Below are 12,910 nucleotides of genomic sequence, written 5' to 3'. Positions count from 1 at the left end.
ATCCCGGCGATGGGGCACGGCAGAGCACCGTGCCTTGGCCAGCTGGGGCTGCCTCTGGGCGCTCTTAGCAGTCACTGCTCCGCCGTCTTGCTCGCTACTGCTGGATCCCATGCTGTGGCTCAGCAACTCACCTCAGTGTCCGGCATTTAAGTATGCCTATGCTTAAATATATGTCCTCTACTCTGTGCCGATTCTGTTTTTTTTCCTGTTTTGGACCACGGAGTATGTTCTTCCTAACTTAATCTTTACAAAGTTTTACGCTTGTTATTGAAGACCAAATACAGATTATAGGAGACGCTGACTTGCTTAGGTGGCAGCAAGTGAAGACATACATGGTGCTAGTGAACTGCGTGACGTTGTGGCTGGCCAGTGAAGCGTAATAAAGGCAAGAGCCAAGCCACTTCGGAGGTATGAAGAGTCAAAAAAGCATTAGAGTAATTTAAAAAATGTAAACTGTGGCTAAAATCTAAAAACATCATTTCTTTAAAATGCTTTGTTATTTACCAGACTTCCCTCCTGAAAACCTCGTACCCTAGGATGAGATGCAGCTTGCAGAGCAGGAAGTAGATGAGCTTCTCTTTGGGGAGACTTGATTTAAAAAGATATGGCCTCAGCTTTATCTCTGATGTGACTTCTCATCGCTGTGGGTGTGTCTATCCATGTGTGTCTGGTTATATTTCTGAGTATCCTGTAAGTCATATTATTCACATTTTCAAAATAAAGAGAACCCAATTAATCTGCCTTTTGTATCAATAACTGTGTTTTATAGTTTTATCCACATCCTCATGCATCACACGATGAGTCAATACAATTAACAAGCAAGAATTTCTTGTTTCAAACACTTATTTACAGGGATACACAGTCCAAGAGAGTTTTCTTTATTTAATGCTGTAGACTTTTAGGCTGCCTGAACCTACGTTTGTTTCAATCAGTTGTGATTTTACCATTAGTTTTAGTAAGAAAAAACTTTTTCAGCTCTTAAATTGGAAGGTTTGTTTGTTAGCTGCCATGTGTCTTGTCATTGGAGACAACGCTGCTAGTACAAGCTCATTTTCCGTATCTGCATTGGTTACCTACAATATATATCAAAATATTTAAAAACAGACTCACCTATCAAGTTATTTGAAATTATCAAATGATTATAAATAAGGTGATTGTAGTCATCAATAGGAAAGAAATGCTTTCTTAAGACCTCTTGATCTCAAGAGAATAGTTCACAAGAGCTCCAATGTTGTGTCTTCTTCTAAACCAATGATTTTCAATGTTAAAAAAAAAAAGAAAAAAAAGAAAGGTAGAGCCAAACTGACAATGCAATGGCGAAAGGAATTACGTGCTTGTCAGGGACGCAACAAATGGGAAATATGAAATTCTGTATCTGTCCTCCAGATGGTTACAGCTTCTGCATTAACGTTGAAAACTAGTTTTCATTGCTTTGATAGCATGCCTGAAATCTGGTCTGGAGCAGTGGGCCAAAACAGTTTGGCTACAGCAGGAAACTTTTACTTGCCATTGTGAACAGCAAAATGTTTTCTGTAAGCCTGGGAAGAGCACAGACCCTGTTACTGCAGAGGAAGAATATGTGAAAACATAAAAATCTATTAGCAGAGCTGGATGTAAACCTCTGAATATGATGAACTTACTGTCTGGATTTGTTATGTTTTCAGGTGGGACCCTCTTCTGATATGTGATCTACAGCGAGCTACTTTGAATCGTACGATGACAATGTTATCACTGCCACATCTCTGGGAACCAGTTATTCATAAGTATACGGTATGTGAACGTCTGCATCTTACATTAACCATTGCTTGTTGGAACAACGCGGTAACAATAACACAAAGGTGCTAAAAGTCACTGAAGTAAATGTTAAGCCACATGTACAATCAATTACACCAAGCAGTTCCAGCAGATGTTTGTCTGCTAGGCCTGGTCTGTATGCAGAATAGTGAACTGTTTTAACTTCAAAATGTATTTATTTACAGGTATTGGTAGAAAAATTCTACCAATGTTTCCTTTGGATGAAGTTATACTGGTAGAGTGATGATATGTAGATATACAGACTATTATTCTCTTCCACAAGCAGGAGGGGGTGGTAGCAGTAGCGTGAAGGGTTCTGTACTTTAACTGTATTGCTGCACTTAAAGCAGTACTATTTTTGCATTTAGGAAAGGTCTTTAATTGCTTTTCTCCTTCATTCCATTTTCAATTTCTGGTCAATCTAAATTAGATTAATTTCACACACCAGTGAATCCCTAAAGAAGTGTAAATTAACTCCATTTTACCAAACTCAGCCAGATGATGGCAGTTATTCCCTTGATGTTTAGCTTTACATCACCCACCATCTTTGACCAAGATTTCAATAGGAATTAAATCCATATATTGAACCTTTTTTCCTCACCCTGTATAAGGAATTGGAGACTGAGACCCACATCTAGTGAAGGGAGGCTATTTAATTTACGGCCTATGCGGCCAAAAACGTAAGGTCACTGATAGCTGGCCTGTTTTTCTTTTCTACTGTTCTAGCTTGAAATTGTTAACACACACTCAGGTCCTGTAAAACCATGGGCAAACTGGTTTTATGAGAGTGGTTACATCATTGTTTTATGTTCTGAAGCAGTGCGTAGCACACCACATAGCCATTAGCATGGAGCATCTTCATCTGATTTATGGCCCCGATGCAAGTCCCGCTGAATGAAGCTGGTGGAAAAACATTTCTTCATGCTGATGGGAGTTGGATTGCATTGCACATAACACCTGAGACTTTTGTTTAAGTAATGCTCCCTGCATGGGATTTCTTTGACTGCTTAGCCACTTTTTAGAGATTAAGTATTAAAGATATAAGCATAAAACAGAATTACAAGGAAATGGATTGCCAAAATAACCTAAAAGAGGACTCAATTATTGAAAATGCTGGTCTAGCTTCAAAAGTTATAAAGTGATGAAGAGGGATGACTGTTTGCTCCAAAAGTATGTATCTTGGTTTAATGCGCTGTATTTTTATATAGAATTTTGAAGACAATGTTTGTCAGAAATGTGAATGATTTGCTGCTACATTGGTGATGTGAGAGAGGAAAAGCAAGATAAAAGTCTTACAGGGAGCGGGGAGAGAAAGGTCATGCTTCATCCATCAATTTAGTGTGTTTTGGGAGAGCAGTTCACAACTCGGGTAACTTGTGTGCTGAATGGTGAAGAGGTTTCCAGATCTGGCTGGACTCTGGGTCAGTTCGAAGAGAAGGTCCCGGAGGCGACATCTCCCACCGAAGTGAGAGGGCTTGTGATCCTGCTTGTGCTGGCAGGGCTTCTAGCACGCTTGCGTAGCCACCCTCAGTAATCCCTGCTGGCCAAATACCATTAGCACGACCCTTTGCAGACTTTTCCTATGCATTTGTTCAGGTGTCTCCTCTATCATCCATATCTAAGACCTTTTCAGGAGGGATACAGGAATAATAATCTCTGTTGCTGTTGTTTCTTCTAAGTTGATTAATTTTTAAACATTCAGAATTGTTTGTTGAGATATGTTTTTGTAAAGAAGTTGTTTTGGTGTACGTGGGAGCATCGGTAATGGAAAGCTGGTTTGAAGAAGATGAGTTTTACATTCTGCAGGGGCAGAGGTCTGGAAAGGACCCAGCAGGGCAGCTGGTCTGCTTTCCTGCTGTCACAGGTTTCTCGTCATGAAAAGCATGAATGCGTCTTGGTTGACATTTTCACTTTTTTGGTGGAATGCGGCTTTTTGCTGGTGGAGGGGACCTCTCAGAGAGCTGAGGGCAGGTGGCGGGGAGAGGCGGTTGTCGGAGTGGTGACCACTTAAAGATCTCCGTGTTCCCTGGGCACAAAGAGCAAGCAGCCGTCTCGCTGCCGTGCTTTTAATGAGCTGTAGAGCAAGGGATGCTGTCTCGCACCTTGTGTGGCTTCTTCTGATACGTGGTAATAACCTTCCCGGATTTGCCACCTACCCAAATAAAAATGAAATTTCCTTTGACCGGTGAATGCAGGAGTCAGAAGGAAGCGAAGGTTTTCGGGTTTGTTTTTCCTTTTGGGTGTTATTTTGGTTTTCCTCTTTTGCCAGTTCTCATATGGCATTGCAAACATTTCAGGAAACTAGTCTGCAGGAGCACAGCTCATAAAAGATTGGCCTGCCAGAGGATGAGGCTTTGCTTATTACAGAAAAGCTTCTGAGACAGTCACAGCTGAAAAGATTACACCCTTCCACAGGAAATTAAATTTGATGTAATATAGTGAAGGAATGACAAAATGGAAAGGGCATATATAACGTATTTGTGATTATTAAGTGGTAGAAAAATGGAAACTTGAGATCCAATAAAGTGCATGTAATTTAGATATGTATACAAAATTCCCAATAGTTTTCTAAAGATTTGCCCCTCCACTCTCCTTTGCCCTCTCTCGGTGGTGTTATCTCAATGTGGAAAATCATTAACATCTTGTAAAATTATGTCAACTTTTGGGCATGTTAGATTATAAAGCATTTAAAACAAGTTTCAGGGCAGTCCTACGGAGTCCAGTCAGGTTGCATTCTTCAGCAGAAGGTGCATACGTGACACCAGACTGGGAATGAGAGGCAAGAGCTTCCTTCTTTGCTTTGTCCTTCTCCCACGTGGACGTGCAGTGCTGACAGAGGGGGAAGCTTTCCTTCCCCATCTGCCCGTGCCCCTCGCCGAGGCGCGGTGTGGTGCTCGACGGTGGGTGGAAGTCCCAGCCCCGTCCCAGCCGCCGACGGGAGGCTGGCATTGCAGGTGCGGTCAGGCTGCAGACCCGCTGGGGACCGTTCAGGTTACACACGTACTGAAGAGATCTGTTGGTACTGAGGTCCTTGCTGCTCGCCCAAGGCAGGGGCAGGTGACCTGTCTGTCCCCTCTTTCTCTCCTCCTCGGTGTCAGCGTAGATGCTGTGGTGAGCCGGGCTCTCTCCTGGCCAGGTGCTTCAAGGCAAAATGCAGGTTTTCTTTCAAAGGGGACAGTAATAACTGGCAACATTTTAATAATTTTTCCTATAAGATCTGGTTACCTGCAATTGGGAAGAATGAGCAGGACTCTGGCAGATTTAACTTTATTAACCATCATAAATCCTTTCCCTTTTGACTCTAATCAGTCCCTGGAGTCCTTTTAATGCTCTTGACATTGCACTGGCCTTTCATCACAGCACAATGTACATTTTCCTGTAACTAGAAAACTGATGGTGAGAGCCTTACGTAAACCCGAGGTAACGGACGCAGCGATGGGGATGCGCGACTGTCAGACGCTTGCTGCCAGTGAAAGGAGAGGGAGCTTATTCTGCCAGCACGGCTCTTTCCTTGGCAGAGGGAAGGAGAGGGGACCTGAAGGCTCAGGCGCTTGCAGGGGCTGGCGTGCACCCGCCAGCAGCCAGGAATGGGGGACCAGCCGCTTCGCTCTGGCCCAGACAGACAGACAGAGAGACAGCGGTGCTTTTGTGTCTTCTGCTGGCAAGCGGGGGGACGCCGGGGGCCGAACCCTGCCTCAGAAAGCCCTCTGTGAGCAGTCCCCAGCCCATGTCCCGGGGCAGAGAGCTGCCGGAGCTCGCTAGCAGCCGGCAGGCTGACCCAGCGCCGGGAGCTGCGGGCCAGGAGGAGGTTGCTTGCGGCACAGGGACCGGGCAAACCTGCTCGGACGGAGGTGCTGGGTGAATGGATCTTTTCTGTGCCGGGGACAACGCTAAAAGGAAGGAGTGTTCCCAGGTGGTCGAGGGGCAGGCACCTAAGCAACAAACGCCTTCTTCATAAAATAACTACCTGGGTTATTGCCTTTCTGTCCAGCCCGCTCACAAAATCCTCCGGAAAGCGAGAGGGGAATTCCCTGGTCGGTAGTCTGTCTGTCTCTCTGCTGTCCAGGAATTCATGGGATGGAGAAGGCATCCCAAGAATCTGCCCCCGTGTGCAGGGAAGCTAAATTAGCTCTTGTTCTTCCGTATACACAAGTCAGCAAGTTTCTTCAGCAAATGCTTTAATTTTAAGGTTAATACTATGCAAATATTTAACTTTGGACAAAAAAGCCTCAAGCTGGCTTCAGACCATGGACTGGCTTCCAGCTGTCTCTGCAGGTACAGATCCAATGTTTACGTACACGAATGGTTATTTGTTTATTTATTTATTTATTTATTATGGTAATCTTTTTATAATGAGCTTGGATATTTGTGTACCCTGTTTTTGCTTTGAACATAAAAATCTATGTATTTGCAATGTGTGTACAGTCATTTTCAAAAGTTTTGGCAAAAAGCTCAGATCTGCTGAAGATAATCACTGTAGGCTGAATCTTTAGATGACACAGAGTTGTACTGACTAATTTTGTCTCTGACTGAAGTGCCCAAAGCTGTGCCCACCATTGAAAGCCCAGCAGCCTAGGTTATGAAAAAAAGTGTGGAAAGATCTGGTGCCTGCTGCAGGAGCTTTATACTGTAATTTGGTTGTCTGGACAAATGGGTACGAAAGAATGTTCACAAGGAGCGTTAAGAGGGTTAGCAATAAATACATTAACTAGGTTTCAAAAATCTGCTTAGATCCCACCTTGATATATAATACTTTGCTGTATCCACATATATTTCATATACATATGCCTTCTCCAGCCCTCGTCTCAGCTGCTGCATGCCTGCAAACAGCCTCTTATTAAAAAGGGAAAGTCCGTAGTCTTGTGGGCCTTCTATAATGTGCTCAGTGTGTGAGCTATTGACTTCATGAAGACGAGAATAGCTATGTCAAATGTGTTTCATTTGCATGTGGCAAGATAGAAAAAGCAAACTCTGTGTGAAGATGAGCAGACAAGAAAGACACCGAATGCCTTAAATACTAAGGGAGTTAATGCTATGCAGTGATTTTGCTTCTGTTATAGGAAGTGTAAGAACAGTATGCTTCCTGGCGTACATCACCATCTAAACTGCAAAGGTTTCAGTTCCATGGCAACACGAAGAGCCCGATTGTGCTGAAGGTGTATGGATTAATGCATTCAGAGTGAGGGGTTGGGAGTGAGCTGGGGAAAAATAAAACATGCTGAATGTTTCCTGTTTATTTTATACATAAAGTAAAGCCTTTGTTCTTAGAAAATCGGAACTGACATGAATACCCCCCCCCTCCCCCCAGTTCTCTCCGATTCTTTTTTACATGTGTTTTTCTCAGGCAAAAGGCAAATGAAGAGGCTGTTTTGTTGGGGGTTTTTTATAAGACTGTAAGTGCAGCAGCACTTGAATGTTGCAAGAAAATGCTATTAATTCCTGAGACTGTTGTATATCCCTGGAGAGAAAGACTTGGGGGGTGTGTATTTTTTCCAAGATGTACTGCTTTACAGAGCAGAGTGAAGCAGTGTTTGGGTTTTTTAATCATTATTATTTTCCTTGATCTTTTTGATCTGCCCTCTTTCTGCCTTTCTCTATATCCACCTCCAGTTTCCCCCACCTCCCCTGGCTGAGGAGCAGGAAACAAGACTGAGGTCTGTTTCCTGACATCCAAAGAAATATAAAAGTATGAGGAAACGGCGTATTTTGTTTTGCCAGCCAACTTGGATTCGCAGACCCGCACTAGGAAGGCACCTGCTCCCAGACAGGGTCAGGAGTCACCCTCTGGAGCAACTGGGCAATCGGCCAGGGAATAACCGAGAGAGCGCTGATCATTACGTGAATTTTGTTTGACCTGCTCAGTCGGCTGCGTGAATGTAGGATGGGGGATTGTGACAAATACATTTTGCTCAGGGTGAAGAACTACCTAAGGCTGGTCCTGCCAGCTGTGCTGATGGGTGGATGAATTGCAGATTTCCAAGGTTTAAAGTCAGACTTGGCGGTGGGGGAACCTCCAGATGTTGGTATTTCTGAGGCTAACAGCAATGCTAATCTGGCATGGTAAAACTGACGGAGACTGGCAAGTTAAACTGGATTTACAGCTGCTTTGCATTGCTAAAACAGTCAAAGCAGCCAGAACATATCAGTGGATCTGGCCTATAGATTTCAGTGAGGTTTCTCTGTTTAACTGGGGAGAGAATATAGCTCTGCAGTTGGAAGTTGGTCAACCGCTCTCCTCTTGCTGTGCCAGAAGGAATAAAATTCGTCTCTCTCTTATCTGTATCCTTTTCTTTTTTTTTTTCCCTGACTCGCAACAGGAATATTTTTTTTTTCTTAAAAACAAGGCTTGCTTTCATTGAAGTGGGAACCCTGTCTTTGAGATTCTACTTGGGGGAAATTTGTCCCTGTTCAGGAGACTAGTGCAACATGGGTAAATCTTTTCTAAGGGAATAAATAGAATTGAAATGATTAAATGACCCTGTCTTGGCATTCTACAAAGGGGTGGATTTCACCCTCGAGGCAGCAGAACTGCAAAGTAAGAAGGTGTCATTTTCAAACAGCCACTTTCTGAGGGAGAGCAGCACTGGTAAGCCTGAACCACTTGCTAATGCTGCATTTGACACTTTCCCACATTTGTTGTTGTTGTTGTGGCTTCTAGTTTCTGCACAGCCCCCCAAAACAAAAAACCAGACGTAGCTCATTAAATACTAGCATATGCTTCCCTTCCCGAATTATGTGGTACCTTCATTTTCCTGACTTTTGGCAAAGGGACTGTGCGTACAACCATGAATGAAGAGGAAGAATCACTCCAGCCAACACCGTAGTAAGGGAGGTGAAGGATTCGTGTGTAGGTGTCCTGACCTGGCATAACCCTCCAAACAGGCTATCTGCTGTTTGCGAGCACCTTCCCAGTGGAGCACCTCATTCAGCTTGGCAGGAAGGATGAAGAGAAAGCACCAAGAGGAACACCAAAGAAAGAAGAAAAGGAGGAGAGAAATCAAGGACCAGGAAGAGTGAGGAAACAGAGCAAAGGCAGAAGGGCGAGCAGAGAAACAACAGGGGGCTGGGAAGACCACAACACAGGAAAGAGATGATGCTCTGCTGCCTATGAGAAAAAACTTGTTTTTCAAATGTAATGTAGACCAAAAAAAAAAAAAAAAGAGCAAGAAAATGAAAATACATGAAGTGGGAGAGGATATCAGAGTGATGAGGGAAGAGAATTCAGATTGACATGAACAGAAAAAATACAGAAAACACACGCATTAATTTCATACACTGGTCCAGCCAATTCTAAATAGTAGCTACTAAGTTTGTAGCATCAAGAGCGTGTGACATTCTCCGTGTGGAGGTTTTGGGGGCTGATGGGGAGCAGCGGGGCCACGTCGGGAGGCTGCTGCAGGCACCAGAGTGGGTGGTTGGAGGCAGATCTCTTCTGTTCATCTTGGCTGGAAGCCTAAAGCCAGTATGAATATCCCTGAGGAAAACTGCCCATCCTGCATTTGAAGACTGGCAGTCAGAAAAACGTGTCCGGTTCTCTCCGAAGGTATCTGAGGAAGGGCTGTTGCCATGCAGGCAGGCTCCCTCTAGATCCCTCTTCCTCCACTTGTTCAAGTTATTGAGGCCACCAGAAATAAACAGCTGAATGGAAATTTTAGTTCTGGCTGTGAAAAGAAGCTTTTGAATGAATTCCACATCAAATAATGAATGTCTTCTTTCCTCCTCCTCTCCACCTACCTTGTTCCTAAACATTAACATTTCATGTCACTTGAGCTAAGTTCAGTGTCAGACTCACCAGATTCTGCTGAAAAATACACCCCTCTTTTGTGGCAAGCTGGAGAAGATGAGAGGCTTGTGGTGTTTTTCCTTCTCAATCTCTGCTCCGCTGGGAGAAGCAGCTAAGGCTGTGTGAAGCTGTCTCCTTCCCACTCGCCTAAACTTCGCTCCTAAAAATGCTTCTCCCTCAACGGCTTTGCTGCTTCTCTGAAGGAGGCATGGCTTGGCCCACTTAGTCCCATCGTTTGCCAGGGGATGTTTTCTCAGATTGCGGTGACTTTCATCACGATAGGAGGCTGAAGAAGATTGCTGTGGAATAAGTCATGGGCACCGCTAGCTGAGCCATTTGAAAATTGTTACTTAAGCATGAAAGAGAAGAAGAGGATCAGGAATTATGAGATTTAAACCCTGCCCGAAGCCCCAAACCTCCAAATAATTTCTGCCATTTCTGCTTCCTGTTTTCTAAACACTCGGGCTGTACTTGCGTTATATTTTTAAACTTTCCTCCAGAACCGCAAAGGTGAGAAATACCCTTTCTCTGAATAGGTTGTTTTGTGGGCAGTGGTACCAGCACATGTTCTCCCGTGTCCCTTTCCCCCCACGACTTCTCGCCCACCTCCTTTATGCGGCTGCCAGCAGGCGGGAGCTGCAGGCTGCCTGGCCGGGCTGGGGCTGCGCACCCCTGCTCGCTGCCAGGGTGGCCACGCGACGCCCGGGGGCTGAGCCGGGGGCACGGGTCCGGCTTTCCTCCTCAGAGCCAGCTACCGGTTTTCTCGAGACTTGTGAGAGTGTAATTACGGAAACCTAGTGAAGTTTGTTGTCTAGGAGAGAAGATACGAGTGTCTGCAGAGGTGGAGAAACGTGCATTCAAACAGCGGGTTTGTTGTACGAGAAGGGGAATGGTTCTTACTGGGAAGTCGTGTCTGAAATACTCTGTGGTAGTATTTATGATAAAGATGAATGCTTTTATGGTAAAAGCATGGGGACCTGAGCTTACCTGGACACCTTAATAGTTTTTCCTACTAGAGAGAAAGCAAGTGGTAAAGAGGCACAAGAAGGAAGTGTTGGTGAAACAGACCTTTTGACCGTGAGCACAGTCTCCCCGCCTTTGGCGAAGTGAGTAGGGATGTTCCTGTATCACACCGTAGTTGTGCAGAGATGTGCCGATACTCGCTTATTTTGATCAGTGCTGAAAAACAGAAGCAAAAAAAGTGAATGTGGCTTTGGGGTGCTGTAATATGAGGCTGAATCACCTGAAATCAAAGCCAGTTTGAGGTGGAAATATGATGGCTGATGTTTGTGTAACCCCAGATCTCTCAACCTGTACCTGAAGTTACTTCTCAGATGTTAGAGAGAAACCACCCCTCCCACAGATGCTGTGCGAGCAAGGCAGCCATTTCTGCACGACGGGAGGAGGTTTTTTCCCTTCCCTCACCTTGGTGTGCAGTCCAGCAATTAGGAATCAGATTTAACCCTCAGTGTTTGTTTCAGGCCCTGTGAGTCTAATTCTTTTGCAGCAGCAAAACAATTATTTTTGATAGACACACTAGTTGTTTGTTAATTTGTTTATAATCAGTTTTCCAAGGGGTTGCTTTGATGTGGGAGGAACTGAATTCTTTGGGTGCAAATGCTCGCTGCTGACTCTCTTCTTAGTCATTAAGAGATGTTTTTCACATTAAGGCGCCTTTACTTTTAAGGGAAAATGTCAAGCATCTTCTGATACCAGACATACGAAATGTGCGGTTGCCTAAACAGAAACCATTTGCTGAGCTGCAGCACGTGAGGGCAGGCACGGCCAAGACCAGCCCCAGCCTTCGCCAGCCGCCCGGGGAGAGGCCGAACAGCCCCCGGCCCCTCTGGCTGCTCTGCTGCCGCAGCCGCCTGCACCAGCCCCCAGGACCCGAGACCCCACGGGTGCTGGCTCCAGCTGCCGACCTACATCCCTGCCGATATGCCTCCACGCTAGAAGATGTCACGGTTCTTTTCCAAAAAGAAAGTGTCTTTTTTTTTCAATTCCCTTGCCACCTTTTTGTATTTTCCAACTGCAGCTCTTTTAAGGCTCCCTGCCTCTGCAGTTCTTGCCTTTGTATAGGTTATTTTTGGAAACTGGGGAACCAGGAGGAGGGACGAAATTTAGGGGAGTTAACTGCAGTAGAAGTAGAAAGCTCTTTCCCTTGGTGTGCTCTTTCTTCCTTCTCCTTTCTTCTCGTGACCTCCGTGGTCCGACCCCCATCGCATTGCTCATTCCAGGGCAAGCCGTAGCCGACGCTCTTTGTGCCCAGCGAGCGACTTCTTCGCGTGTGGAGGCGTGCCGGTTCGTAAGCTGTGCTCACCGCTTCCTCCCTGCAGCGGCCATTGTTTCTCTTCTGCTTTTCTGGGTCAGCCAGTTGGCCAAAAAGTGGTAGGTGGTCGAGCAGAGTTTTGAGAGCTGTGAAATACTGGTAGCACTCGGGAGGTTATGTGCCTTAGGGTCAATTGTATGCAGAGAATAATGTGTTTCCGTCATGATTTCCTCAGTGGGGCAGCCCCATCAAGGTGGTTGGCTTTTTCTTGAAACGTCGGCGTGTTTTTCCATCAGAAGCGTTACACGCTGATTGCCAAACTTTGCAAGAAAAAACACATTTTTGGAAGACTGGGGAATAGCGGCTGAAACCTGATCTGGCGGGGAGACTGGGAGCTCACCTTTCGGCTCTGGGGCATGGGGCAGGCGGAGGTGAGCCCGGACGCCCAAACCATCAGAGCTCTTCTGCACAGGGGCCATCGCTTCACATCTTTCGTTTTGAACACAAAAATGAAAGGAGACATTTTCTATGAAGGAGCACCCAAGGACTTTCTTTTTTCTGTGTAGGTTTTCTAAAATCACTAGCGCATAGAAAGACATTGACCATACAGTAGGTCAGGCTGCCCTTTTGATAACTGCGACAGTATTCGGATAATTGAGATGCCTGTGATTGCCCATGAAAATTTGCTGATGTTTACACTGCTGTCAGGTATTGAAGTCACATCATAATATTTATTGTGGGATTTTGCAATGGATTTTAAAATAGATCGATATCACAACACAAAGTGGGAATTTTCCTCATTTTTTCTGCAGTTATAAAAATGCCTAAATAACAATATAGTGCAGTAAATGTTAAACATTAAAAGCTGGTTTTGTGTGTACTGATAAGAGTAGATTGGTAGAGGAGGAAGTAACTTGAGTTTGGTTAGTAAAGCTGATAGGAGTATGGTGGAAATCAAAGCGGGGGATGATTGTAGACTCAAAGCAGTACCATGCCATCTTTGGAGGATGGGTTTGAGTCAGCGACATAACAAGGAGTGATAATGAGGAGGACTTTAACAC

The 12,910-nt window shown here is 44.9% G+C and overlaps 2 protein-coding genes across 8 annotated transcripts in view; one reads left to right on the top strand and one right to left on the bottom strand.

Moving 5' to 3' along the window:
- HIVEP2 (HIVEP zinc finger 2) overlaps positions 1-12,910 on the top strand; it is a 144,754-nt gene that overhangs the window by 35,569 nt on the left and 96,275 nt on the right. For all 7 annotated transcript variants that reach the window (XM_075498862.1, XM_075498864.1, XM_075498868.1 and 4 more), the window contains one exon: positions 1,665-1,770. The gene's annotated coding sequence lies outside the window, so the exon portion shown is untranslated. The remainder of the gene's footprint in view (positions 1-1,664; positions 1,771-12,910) is intronic.
- The window catches only part of LOC142407548 (uncharacterized), a 63,642-nt gene that overhangs the window by 42,252 nt on the left and 8,480 nt on the right, over positions 1-12,910 (bottom strand). The window lies entirely within an intron of this gene.

The sequence above is a fragment of the Mycteria americana genome, chromosome 3 (assembly GCF_035582795.1).
Source record: "Mycteria americana isolate JAX WOST 10 ecotype Jacksonville Zoo and Gardens chromosome 3, USCA_MyAme_1.0, whole genome shotgun sequence".
NCBI classification, from domain to species: Eukaryota; Metazoa; Chordata; class Aves; order Ciconiiformes; family Ciconiidae; genus Mycteria; species Mycteria americana.
The sequence above is the reverse complement of the archived record's forward strand: the minus strand, read 5'-3'. Positions and strand labels throughout refer to the sequence as shown.